At 45.9% G+C, this 12,438-nt stretch overlaps 1 protein-coding gene across 1 annotated transcript in view; it reads right to left on the bottom strand.

Moving 5' to 3' along the window:
* Positions 1 to 12,098, bottom strand: part of LOC138516900 (zinc finger protein 84-like) — a 35,586-nt gene extending 23,488 nt beyond the window's left edge. The window contains exon 1 of the mRNA XM_069632354.1: positions 11,930 to 12,098. The gene's annotated coding sequence lies outside the window, so the exon portion shown is untranslated. The remainder of the gene's footprint in view (positions 1 to 11,929) is intronic.
* Between the last annotated feature and the right edge of the window lie 340 nt (positions 12,099 to 12,438).

The raw sequence follows: 12,438 nt of genomic DNA, 5'->3' as shown, positions 1-12,438 counted from the left end.
TGAAGAACATTAGCCCTGTCCCCAAGATTTAGAAACTGAAACTTGAAATATTGCCCTGCCCAAATTCCCTCCCATGACCTGAACAAATCTGACAAATACATTGTAGTAACGTGATTGAACTTGGCCATTCCACGCGCACAGTTCGTACTACCGACTACAGCAGTAACACTGTCTTAACATTTCTCCTTCCTTGCACATGCAGGGTTCTACGACTGTCGATGTAAATTGTTAGAAAAGTTGCAAGGTTTAGAAAATTCCTTGATGTTGCCTCCTGTTCACTGCCCTGAAGCATTCTCCAACCAATTTGTCCATGCTATAAGAAGACCCGGACATTTTAGAGCCCGATCACCTGACATTTACTTCCTAGTATTTATAGAATACCTGGCCCATGCATACCCACAACTTGAGCAAAGTGCATACCCTGTCCTGCAAATGCTCCGAAATTCATCCATACAGAATATTTGGGAAGAGATATTTGCATGGGCACTCAGTGATTACTTAGTTTGCCGAGCTTGAACGTACTCACAAATTCTAACATAATAACGCTTTTTATCGCAATTTTCAGGCGGGCAACTTTATAATTTCATCAGCTGCTCAACTGCAGCATAAGTAATAATGGTAAATGTAATTAAAAAATCATTATGTCTGCTGTGTGGTTACTGCCATCTACTGGACTCTTAAGCACTGCACTCTGGCAGCTACATCTTGCTTTGCATGTCTCCTCTGTATCCCACACTAACTCTTCCCCGTCCCAAGCTGCAAGGACTACTGTGTCAGGTGGTACAGAGGACACTGCTGATAAGGTAAGGAGAGTTAAGCACAGCGTTGGCAAAGATATGAAGGGGGTTGACACATATCTCAACGACCCTGCACACACAAACAAAAATTGGCAAGGGCACAACCGGGAGAGCTGCTATGTCTGCTCATTGATCCCTTATGCCATGAGTGCTTCCAGGACCTTCGTAGTAACAGAGATACCCGCTGCAACAGCACAATGCCTGATGTATCTAGCAATGTTCCAAACACGAGGAAGATTCCAAGGGAGAACAGCCACCTTAAGATGGATGTCCAAGGCGACCTTCCCATACAAAGACAATTACATTAAGATGTTACCAATGATGGACAATTACTGGCAACTCGCTGAGGGGCTGCAGTACATAACAGAAAGACCTGATAAAGGAGAAACAAAGACAATAACGTTGCAATACCTGCCATGCAAATGGAGAGCGCTAGGGTACTGGGAAAGACCACACGTATTGATCTATGGACAAGTATACACAGATGATGGCTGGGTAGATGGAATAGTGGGAAGCAATGCAGTAACATTAGCAAAAGCAGCAGTGAACAAGGTGCAAAAAGAAATCGATATATGCCTCAAAGAATGGGTCAAAAGCGCACAATTAGTCACATGGATAGATCAAGCTGGACCTGTGCCAATAATTCCACTCACTACACCAGCTTTATGTTATTAACACAATGGTGAAGAAGAAGTGGGAGCAAATGTTGTGTGCAAGAGAATAGAAGTAATACCGGAAACAGGAACAGGGACAGTTGTTCTAATGGATCACTATTGGGCCTGTGGAGCTAATGCATATGACAAGCTGCCACCAAACTGGGGAGGAATATGCTCCCTAGCACACATGAACATGCCCTCTTTAGTGGTACCAAGGAAGGACTTTCAGCTCGATGAATTCCCGAAAATGCAACTCAATAAAAGGAAGAAAATGTCGCTCAACACTTCCGCAAGTGACAAACCAGAGAACGCCAACCAGCATGAGATACTCAGCAGGATGAAAAGAGGGGGAAAACCACTTATGGGGAAGATCAGAAGCAGCACTGGACTCATTACCAGCATCTCACAGACTATTCAGCAAGACACAAATGTTCTTTGCATCACTATTTCCCAGAGTACAGGAGTATGCAAATGCCGAATGGCTACAAATTACCCACTGGGAGTTGATGGTCACCATAAACTCAACGCTAAACTGATTCAATACAATAAACGTAGAGCTCAGAGAAATAAGGTTGGTAGCACTCCAGAACAGATATGTCCTAGATCTCCTCAAAGCAATGGAAGGAGGAGGTTGTGTGAAAATAGGGAGTTCCTGTTGCATATTCATACCTGTCAACGATGAAGATAATGGAACTCTATTAGACAGAGTTTCCCAGTTCGCACACATGCACGCAAAAATGGAAGAAGAGAAGGGGGACAAGAAAGGAAAAGAGCTGGTTCGCTTATCTCTGGTCATGGATGTCCTTCTGGCTGGAGGACTGATACTGGGAGCAGCATCCTTGTATGGAATAAAGATATGCATTGGAAGATGCCAGAAAATAGCAGAAGTAGTAGTTGGAACGCAACTACTAATGGAACTGGAGAAGGGAGAGCCATGAATGACATAATAAAGGAAAGAGAGAGGCTGAGACAAAAGATAGCAGAGTCTGACATATTCCGACCAGGAATGAAGGTAGAAAACCTGCGCAACCCAAAGAAGTATGTAGGGAGGTGGGTATACTGCAAACCTGAAGGTGGATGTGTCTACATGTACTGGTCATTCAAAGATCATGTCAACTACTATGGACACCTGGCTGGGATAACAAAGGTGTGGAGTATGGTAGACGATGGAAGAAACAATGGTGGTGTGGTCGACAAATCGACCAGAGGGGGGGGAATGAAGAGGGAAGGTCAGAATATGCCTTCCGTCCCAAAAGACCCTCCAACCGGAAGAAGCACCAGAGACAATATGGCTCACACCAATTCCCCCTCCTTTTTCGATGAACAACTATCATGAAAGGTACCCTCAAAGCAGGCCCTAAAAGCCTACAGCAGTACGAACTCTACCCAGAGTGGACAAAGATACACAAGAAGGCGCTGGAGACAGCTACATGGACAGAATCGACTAAAGCACCAAAAAGCCATGCCTCAAGTCGTTAGAGACAGCACAAGAGAGCTATGTTAGACATGAAGCAAACGTGCCATCTGCACACAGGGCACATACACACCCCACTACATGAAGAACACAAGTATACAGCTATATGAGTTAAGAGGACAGTGACATATACATATGATATGATATATATTTTATTTGTGTCACGCTCGTACACAAGTGTTTCAGAGCGCGACTAGGCAAGGGAGGGGAACAGGGGAGAACACAACACAACATAAAAATGATCTTACTAAGCCCAGTGACATAGAGAACGCGCAAGTGCGTGGGAAAGGGGAAAGGGAAAAAGTGCATGGAAGCGGGCGAGTGGAAAGTGTGGAGAAAAGGAGCGCAGATAAATACAAATAAAGAGAAAATGGAGGCAATAAACAGTCATAGTACAGCCAGCAAGCGGCAAGTGCTGTGTTTAAGGCAGCAAATTGGGTAAGTCTGATAAGTGCAGAAAAAGAAGAAAAATGGGGGGGCTGTGTGGGTACAGATACAGTCCCCAGTGCAAGGGGGGCCAGGTGCACAGTGCCAAGAGAGAGCAGATCGGCAGGGGAGAAGGGGAGCGATGGCAGAAGCAAAGAGGAAGGTCTTGAGGTGCTTCCAGAACCGGAGATGGTTCTCCTCAAGTTTTAGTGTGGCAGGGAGGCTGTTCCAGAGGGAGGCCCCAGCTGAAGATAAGAGATCTACCCCCAGCTCGTTTCTTTGAAAAACGATTGACACAGAGGGAGTTAGAGGAGCGAAGAGCTCGACAGGGGAGGTTATTTGCGGAGGGATAGCTGAAGGTATTTTGGAACCAGGCCCCAGAAAGCCTTGTGGACAATACAGAGGACTTTGAATTTAATCCTTGTATCCACTGGGAGCCAATGGAGAGATTTCAGAGCTGGAGATACACAATCCCAGGGCTTGAGGCCAAGGACAAGTCTTGCAGTCCTGTTCTGGATAAGTTGTAGAGGGCAGAGAGTAGAGGCAGGTAGATTTAGAAAGAGGCTGTTACAAGAGTCCAAGCTAGAGAGAACCAGAGCTTGGGAGACAGTGAGCTTCTGAGGGAAGGAGAGGAAAGGCAGAGTACCTCTGAGGAGGTGCAGTAGGAAGTTTGACTTTTTAGAGACCTCAGACATATGGGCCAAGAAGGAAAGTGTGGAGTCAATGATGAACCCAACGTTCTTAGCCTCCCAGGTAGGGGTAGGAGGTGGGCCAAGGGAGGCCGGCAAGAGAGTGAGGGAAAAGGATGGAGATGGTGTGCCGATGAGGAGAATCTCCGTCTTGCTGGCATTCAGACATACTGTCTGCACGTTTATTATTTTGCACTTAGGTTTGCTACAGCAGCCCAGGAACGCAAGAAGCAAGAAGGGCTTGTGCAAATGCTTGCAGGTGCTTACATGCAAATAACCCCATGGTATGGCAGGAGCACTCGAGGGACCCGACAGCCATGACACACTAACCTATAGACACTATGACAGACACATATAGTAGAAGCCAGACCATGGTTTAGGAAATGTAGTAGGCCACAATCAACTTGGAGAGACCCCAAGCCTCACAGACTGCTGTGCAAGCAGAACACCAACGACAGGAACAAAGCCACTGGCAAGGTCGCAATTTTGCAAATGACATTCCCCAACCTTGAACCAAAGTAACACCAGCTGCAGGAGAGGGGCGCTATCCAACAAATACAGAATAATTCATAGCTTCTGTGCTCACAAACATGGTCTCCAAGCACGTGACCCGGCCGAGCTGCAGTAAAGCCAAGAATTGGTGGCTGGGAAGAACAAACGGTGTCACGGAACAGACAATGGTTGCAACAAAGTCATTACACTCAAGCTACAGTTCTGCGTTAGGAAACAGAGTGCTCGCATTGTAGTAATGGTCTATATAGTTATGGCACTGACACATATTTGCACCTTACAACCACATAGTTGCACATGCCCTGAAAACAGGTGTCTGGTGGGCTGGGAACTGAGGTTGTCCCAGGCATGGGAGCCCGCTGCTTAGCCAATCAGAGTTCATGGCCCTAGGGGTGGGTAGCTGGGGTCACTGACCAATCATGTGGCCTGCTCACTGTAACAATCCTAGAGTAACACTTTTCGGGGATGGTCCAAGCATAACACCTGACACAGCCTTGTCCAATAACACGCTTCTCTATAGGCTCCTATATGGGAACAAGCACTCAGCAACCTATCCGGAGTGGGGATAGGTTTTGGAGAAGGGCCTGGAGGGTGACACAAATTGTGACATCACACGTCATCAAAACTGGCCTGCGAGCCAGAGTTTGCCGAGATGTGCATGGACTTCCCTCTGCGCATGTAATCCCCGTTTTTTGTTGGCTGTAATAAACCTCAGTTCCACCTTGCTACTTGTGTGGACCTTATGTTCTTTTGGGCAGAGGAAGGAGTTAGGCCTTCCGCAAGTTCGGCATCCGCAGACTCCTAGCACGGCTCGGCCTGCCTGGGTGTCCACCCAAACATTCTGCTTGAAGAAGAGTTTGACAAGCAGAGAATTGTAGTTAGAGGAGTGGAGGGCTCTAGCTGGGAAATATTTAGGGATAGAATGTTGGAGATAGCGTGGTCCCAGGCCCCAGAAAGCTTTGTGGATGATACAGAGGGTCTTGAATTAGATCCTTACGGCCACCAAGAGCCAGTGGAGAGATAAGGTCCATGGGCTTGAGGCCAAGGATAGGTCTGGCAGCCCTATTCTGGATTAGCTGACGGGGGTGTAGGGAGGAAAGGGGGAGATTGAGTAAGAGGCTGTTGCAGTAATCCAGCCCAAAGCGGACCAGGGCTCTGGAGACATTGAGCTTCTGGGGAATAGTGAGGAAAGGGAGAATGCCTCTAAGGAGGTGAGGCTGAAAGTGGGGCTTCTTGGCAAGGTCCAAGATGTGAGAGTGGAAGGAGAGAGTGGAGTCGAAGATGCGCCAAGGTTTTTGGTCTCACAGGATAGTGAGAGTAGAGGGCTGAAGGAGGTCGGGCAGAGGTTGGGAGATAAACAGGGCGCAGGTGTCCCAATGAGAAGGTTCTCCGTCTTACTGGCATTAAGAGCGAGATCGTTAGCCGCACACCACGTCTGGATGGCGGTCAGGCAATCAGAAATGAGAGAGGAGGAAGTAGAGGGAAGTTTGAAGGAAAGCTGTGTGTCATCAGCATAACACTGGAAATAAGGAGAGAAGGAGGAGATCAGTAGAGCAACAGGGGCGGGATAGTTATTGAACAGCTGCGGCGATAGGATAAAGCTGTGGGGCACGGCGCAGTTAGAGAGTGAGGTGGTGGAGGATAAAGGCCCAGTTGCAACTGGGAGAGGCGATTAGTGAGAAAAGAAGTCAGCCACTCCAGTAACCAGTCCATGATGCCGTGGGTATCACAGAGACGTTTTATGAGGATAGATTGGTTCCTGTGTCAAAGGCAGAGGAGAGATGGAGAGGAATGAGAACAGCAGGAGAGTTAAGAGTCATGATTTGCGAGCTCATCTCAACAGGTGTTCAGGAGAGCAGTTTCCGTGCCTTTGGATGCCCGGAATCTAGATTGATGATCATGGAGGCAACCAACAAGTTCAGTATGAAGGATCAATTGGGGGAGGTCCAGCTTCTCCAAGAGTTTATCCAGGAAGGGGGTGGGGAAGATAGGGCGATAGTTCTAAACGACTACCAATTCAACACTCATGGCCTCTGGCCACATTCTGAGAAAATAATTTAAGCACAGGGAGTATCAGTCAGCTCTGGCCTCAGGCATCCTTCACTCCACGTTTATTGTTGGTCAAGAGCAAATGGCCGGATCGCTGCAAACACCCACACACTTAAAAAAGATTACATCTGCCTGCTGCGAAGCTGTCAGGCCATAAAAACCTGGCCGGTTTGTTGGCTGACCATCTGTTCGGTTAATCATTACCTCTCCTTTGGCCTCCAACCCTGCAAAACCAGTTCTCCCAGATGCTCAGAATTCATCTTGTGAACCCCTGACTGCAGAGTGTAACAAATTTATGAAGAGAGCACACTACATGTAGATTTATAAAGTCATTGTGTAGGTAGATCAGTGGGCATGCATTTTTAATAACTATTGTCTCTTCTTTACAGTGGGTTCTTTATGACAAGTCTCCTTCCTCGCATGCGCATTATGAAACTCATTGTCGCCGAGCTTCTAGGCACTTCGTGACACACCATATCTGGATCGTGTTTATATTTAATTTGGCAATTTTGCCATTTATCGTGCTACGTGTGTGCAAATCTAATATGTATCAACTTGAACACAAGTAATCCATCGCATTCACATTTTACACTGTATACATATACAATTGCTCCATCGCACAACTTCACCACATCCCCAGTCACAAATATGGCGCGCACAACGTGAACCACTCTATCTCAGTGGGACCTTTCCTGACCACCCCACCAGTGCACAGGGGACCTCCTAGTGACATTTCTATGCCCCAAGGCAGAATCAAAGGAGATTGAATCTTGGCTATTGTTCCACCTAGCATTTGTGGAGACAGTCAGTCTAGACTCTGATCTACATCCATTCTGTTATGCTTAAGCCTTGCTCAGAGAGCTGGCACAGGGTTGATATTAAATTGATGTGGCTTTATAACTGTGCATCCTTAGCAGTCACCTTGGCACTGGATTATATTTAAAGATGTAGTTACTCACAGACTGTCTAAAGCATACAATTATCAGAATTTAGTGCAGAGGTGCAGAGGGACTTTGACATTGAATCAGCACTGTAGAACAGGTGCTGTAAATGTCAGTAGACTGGGGACAGCAAGGCCCATGTGTGCACTAGAACTTTGGAGCATGATGAAAGGGGGTGGGGAGATCCGATTAGCAGACTGCCTTTCAGTAACAGTATTACCTGCATCATTCTACTGTTACAAATCAAAAAGGTTAAGGCTTTCACACCTTGGAAGATGACATCACAGTATCCGCTATGGAACACTAGATAAAAACATGATATTATAGACATTGCTATGAATCATTTATTCAAAACACTGAGTGGACACTGAGAAGGACAGTTGAACAGTCATTTTCGAGTTGTAATAGGAATGTTTGACTGTGGTGATCTTCTTGGTGCTGTGGGTTGGACATTGAAGGTACCTGATGAAAGTGTAGCATGTGGTTTGTGCAGATTGTTCATTTCCTTTGTCATGTAATGTTTCATTATTTTTCTTAAGCTAATGTAACAAATAATGATCAAATGTTTCAATGAAAAACGCACAGTAAAATGCTTGCAAGACTAAATGCCTTTAGAAGGTTTTTGAGGGAGGGGCTTTTTGTAAATGTTGAACATGAGTTATGGGTGTATATTAACTTGATGAAAAACTTTCATAAGGTTACCTTTTCTTAACCAGCCTAGTAAAATATATGCTTACTTAAAACAGTTTAGCCAATTAACCCTTATATGCAGGCCTCCAGATAAGGTGCATACAAGGCCTTTTTACGCATGAAAGTCTTGTAAATATGACATCTTTATCATTTTCCTGAATACAGATATACACAAGTTTAGAGCAGAGGGTAGTGGAAAAGGTCAGGCTACTTGACACAAACCAGATTTTTATCTACATGGACGTAATTGCAAGCCATGGATAAAAGCCACTGAAACAGAATGTATTTCTCTGAAGCCTTTCAAAAAAGAAACTGCACACTGTGATTAAAGGAATGGTTTATTTCCATTCAGCTTCTGCTGTGTTGATGCTCATGGAGCAAACAGAAGCACTGTGCATATTCATTTTCCTAGCATTTTAGGATTGTGTAATTAATAAGATGGAAGATGGAAAACTAAGTAGATGGAAAACTAAGTTGCAATTGCAAGGCATAAAATAAGCGGTATCGCATCGCAATTTGCGATATAATACTGCTGTTTTGTTGGGGTAACCGGGCCCTTTTGCAGCAAATCTATTTAGCAAGTGGCCATCCTGGGAAGAAATATTTCTCCGACCCGTGAGGGTGGTAGAAATATTAATTCCAGCTATGCTCGCTATTACCCAGCCCCTCAGTAACACAGGATGCTCATAGTAGGCTTTGAAATATTCTTTCATTTTCGTGACAAGCACATATTTTATCACGAGAATGAACGAATGTTTAAAGCCTTGTGTGAGCAGGCCGAGTTATTACTGCGGGTGGTGGGTGTTAGCAAGAGGCTTAGAACAATATTTCTCCCGCCCGTTCGGGCAAGAGAAATATTATTGCCAGCCACTCCCTAATACCCGCAGTAATAACGCAGCCTGCTGCTTGCAGAAGGCCTTTCAAAAGGTCTTCTGCGAGCAGGCTGCGTTATTACTGCGGGTGCTGGTGTTAGCAAGTGGCTGAGAATAATATTTCTCCCGCCAGTTCGGCTGGGAGAAATATTATTGCCAACCACTCTCTAACACCCAGGCCCACAGTAACACAGCCTGCTGCTTGCAGAAGGCATTTGAAAAAGGCTTCTGTGAACAGCAACAGGCCCAGCTAAAGATGTGGGCCCCCTTAGGTCCCCAATGCTGAGGGTGGTAACAGTGGTGCAGGGTCAGACTGGGGCATACAATAGTCTCGGGCACCAACGAAAAAGTGCTCCACAGTTGCAAATAGGAATTCATTCCTTTTGTGACGCTGTTTGAATAACCCAAGCGGGTGGTTTCTGATCAAATGTGATGCAAATTGTACATTTTAAAGAATATTTAATCAGCAACACTGTTCAAAACTATTAGCCACAATATAAAGTCCTGTAACTCATCAAACTGGCACACATTGACAAAAACGGTGGCACACTTTCACCCAACAAACGAGCCCACACAAGCATTTTGCGTTTTTGGTTAAGCCATGGGCCTATTGCCCTATAGGCCAGTCCAAGCCTGCAGTGGGGCCTGGAGGTTAGCTGCCGAATTTATCACAAGGCAGGCAGCCAGAGCCAGTAGGAAGCTTTAGACAGGCCATAACTTTAATGTGAGCACTGCGAAGCACATATTAAAAGCCCCAGAACGAAAATGGTGACTTTCTGCTGTGCTTTGCGGACTGGAAACATGGGAGCAGTTGCTGTGCCCCCTACTCCCAGAGGCTCCTTTTGTTTGTAAGGGTAGAAAGGCCCTGATGCAGTCCCTGAATGCAGGGCTGGGTGTTAGCAAGTGGCTGGGTGGGAGGAATATTATTTCCAGCCACTTTCTAACACCCAAGCCCAGCAGAAATAACACAGCCTGTCAAATTGTCAAAAGACAATTATGCTATCGAACCTCAAAACACACAATTCAGGTTTGCTTTATTATGTAATTGCCTAGGTTTTGGTGTTTTCAACATTTAAATATATACAGGAGAGATGTAAGGGCCAGACCTTCGAGAACAAAATGAAAGGTGTATTCTGTCACAGTGCAGAAAGCTGCCGCATAGTTATGATTTCCATTCAGTTTTGCACTTTGGCTGGATGTCACATCAATTTTACTCTTGCAAAGGAGAAAAGTCATTTTTAAAATCATATTTACTTTTCTAATTTTAAAAATAGGGGGTTAAATACTCCCACCTCAAAATCACATCTGGAGCACTACTTATATGATGTGCCACCACCCAACCCACTTGTTCTACCTGTGCTCACTAGTTTGTCCACCCCAATAATGATTTATAGAGACACCACTTCAGCAGAGGGAGGCAAGTTTTCCCAACAAGGATATGCCCAACGGGCAGCAAGAGAATTATGGACAGTGTCAGCCTATAATACCATTGCAGGGAAGGGGGATATATAAGAAGAAAAAAAGAGACTGAAAGGGGGTATTTTTTAAAGAGTTTTGAGGAAGACAGAGTGCCTTCCTGAGTTAGGACAAGGACAAAGTGGAGAGGACATGGTGATAATGTCCACAGTGATAAATTATAGACTTGATTACTTCCTCAATTCACCCTAGTTAATAAGCAATGGCCTTACAATGTCTAGCACACATGCCCAGTCCTGGTTTAAAATGTGCATTCTGGGGCTTAGTCCTAGATTACCCCACTAAAAACCGACAACTAAAAGTTCCAGTATTTAAAGTTATACCGAGGAATGGATCAGTGTCTCTAATGTTGGGCTAGCCGCTTGCCCCTATCGTGTCAGGACGGATTCTATCTTTAGCCATATGTAGCAGGATCGTGTTTTTTTTGTATAACCTTGCTCCTCCCATTCGTGCCAGAATTGACTTCCTTCTTTGCATCCATTTCTGCACTAACCAGTGGAGTAATTTTGCAGAAAACGAGGGGTGGGGTGGGGGGGGAATGGGCATGACAACCAAATGTGGGACAAACTGGTGTGCCACAAAAGTGGGTGGGGGGGTACTCAAACATCCTTTCCCCCACCTAAAATTATGCCCATGGACCAACCCCTGATCTTTAGACATACACACACCAGGACAGCTTTCTAACCCCAAAACACAAATGATGTCTTCAAGCTAGCGCGTAACACACACCTTACCTAGGACTTAGAAAGTAAGTAATCAATGAACCTTAACCCTGGATCAAAAAGGGTTGGTGGTGGTCGTGGTCTCTAGATAAGGGGCTTGAGAATAACATTTTCCATCGAGAAAGGCGCTAGAAATGCAGGCAATAGGGCAAGGAGAGAGGGCACAAAGTGGAAGGCAGTGGTACAACGACCACTGGGCTTTAGCTGTCCATCCTCGCCCTTGAAATGTTGGGTTATGTTGATTTACCTGGCTGTCCTAACCGTGGCAGGTCACGACACAGGCTAGAAATGGTGCCCAGGGCTGCATTGTTGACTGGCCTGGGAATTATTCATGTAAAGCATTTCGTTGTTAGCATCTGCATTCGTATGCATACATTTTCAGGGAAAGAAAACCATGCACTTGCATGTCAGCAGAGTGATTGGAACGGTGGGGGGGGGGCGGGGTAAATAGGCCACAGTTCGCTCTCACAGAGTCACAGCAGTCCTCTTTAAGTATGTGGTTTCAGAGTAGTCACATTCATCTGTAAAGAAACTTACTCTTGCTATTTCTGGGCACAGACATACATAGTACGTTCAGATTTAAGCAGGAGCGATCAGTCAATATTGTGAATGCTGCCAAACACATACCTCGGGGAACCTTTTTGTGGTGTTTCCAAGCAACGATAGTGAGGTGAAAGGGGACGGACCATGCGCAATGGGAAAACAATGGTGACAAGTGTGCTGTTTCCAGGCAACGATAATAAGGTGAAAGGGGACGGAGCGTGCGCAGTGGGGAGCAACAATGGTGACGAGTGTGCTGTTTCCAGGCAACGATATTAAGGTGATAGGGGACGGAGCATGCGCAGTGGGGAGGCAACAATGGTGACGAGTGTGCTGTTTCCAGGCAACAATAATAAGGTGAAAGGAGACGGAGCATGCGCAGTGGGTAGGCAACGATGGTGACGAGTGTGCTGTTTCCAGGCAACAATAATAAGGTGAAAGGGGACGGCGCATGCGCAGTGGGGAGGCATCAATGGGGAAGAGCTGTGCTGTTTCCAGGCAACAATAATAAAGTGAAAGGGGACGGCGCATGCGCAGTGGGGAAGAGCTGCACTAGTCCGCACAGACATTAACTCCGTTTCCCTCACAGCACACGT

The sequence above is a fragment of the Ambystoma mexicanum genome, chromosome 6q (genome assembly GCF_040938575.1).
Source record: "Ambystoma mexicanum isolate Mex_15411 chromosome 6q, UKY_AmexF1_1, whole genome shotgun sequence".
Lineage (NCBI taxonomy): Eukaryota > Metazoa > Chordata > Amphibia > Caudata > Ambystomatidae > Ambystoma > Ambystoma mexicanum.
The sequence above is the reverse complement of the archived record's forward strand: the minus strand, read 5'-3'. Positions and strand labels throughout refer to the sequence as shown.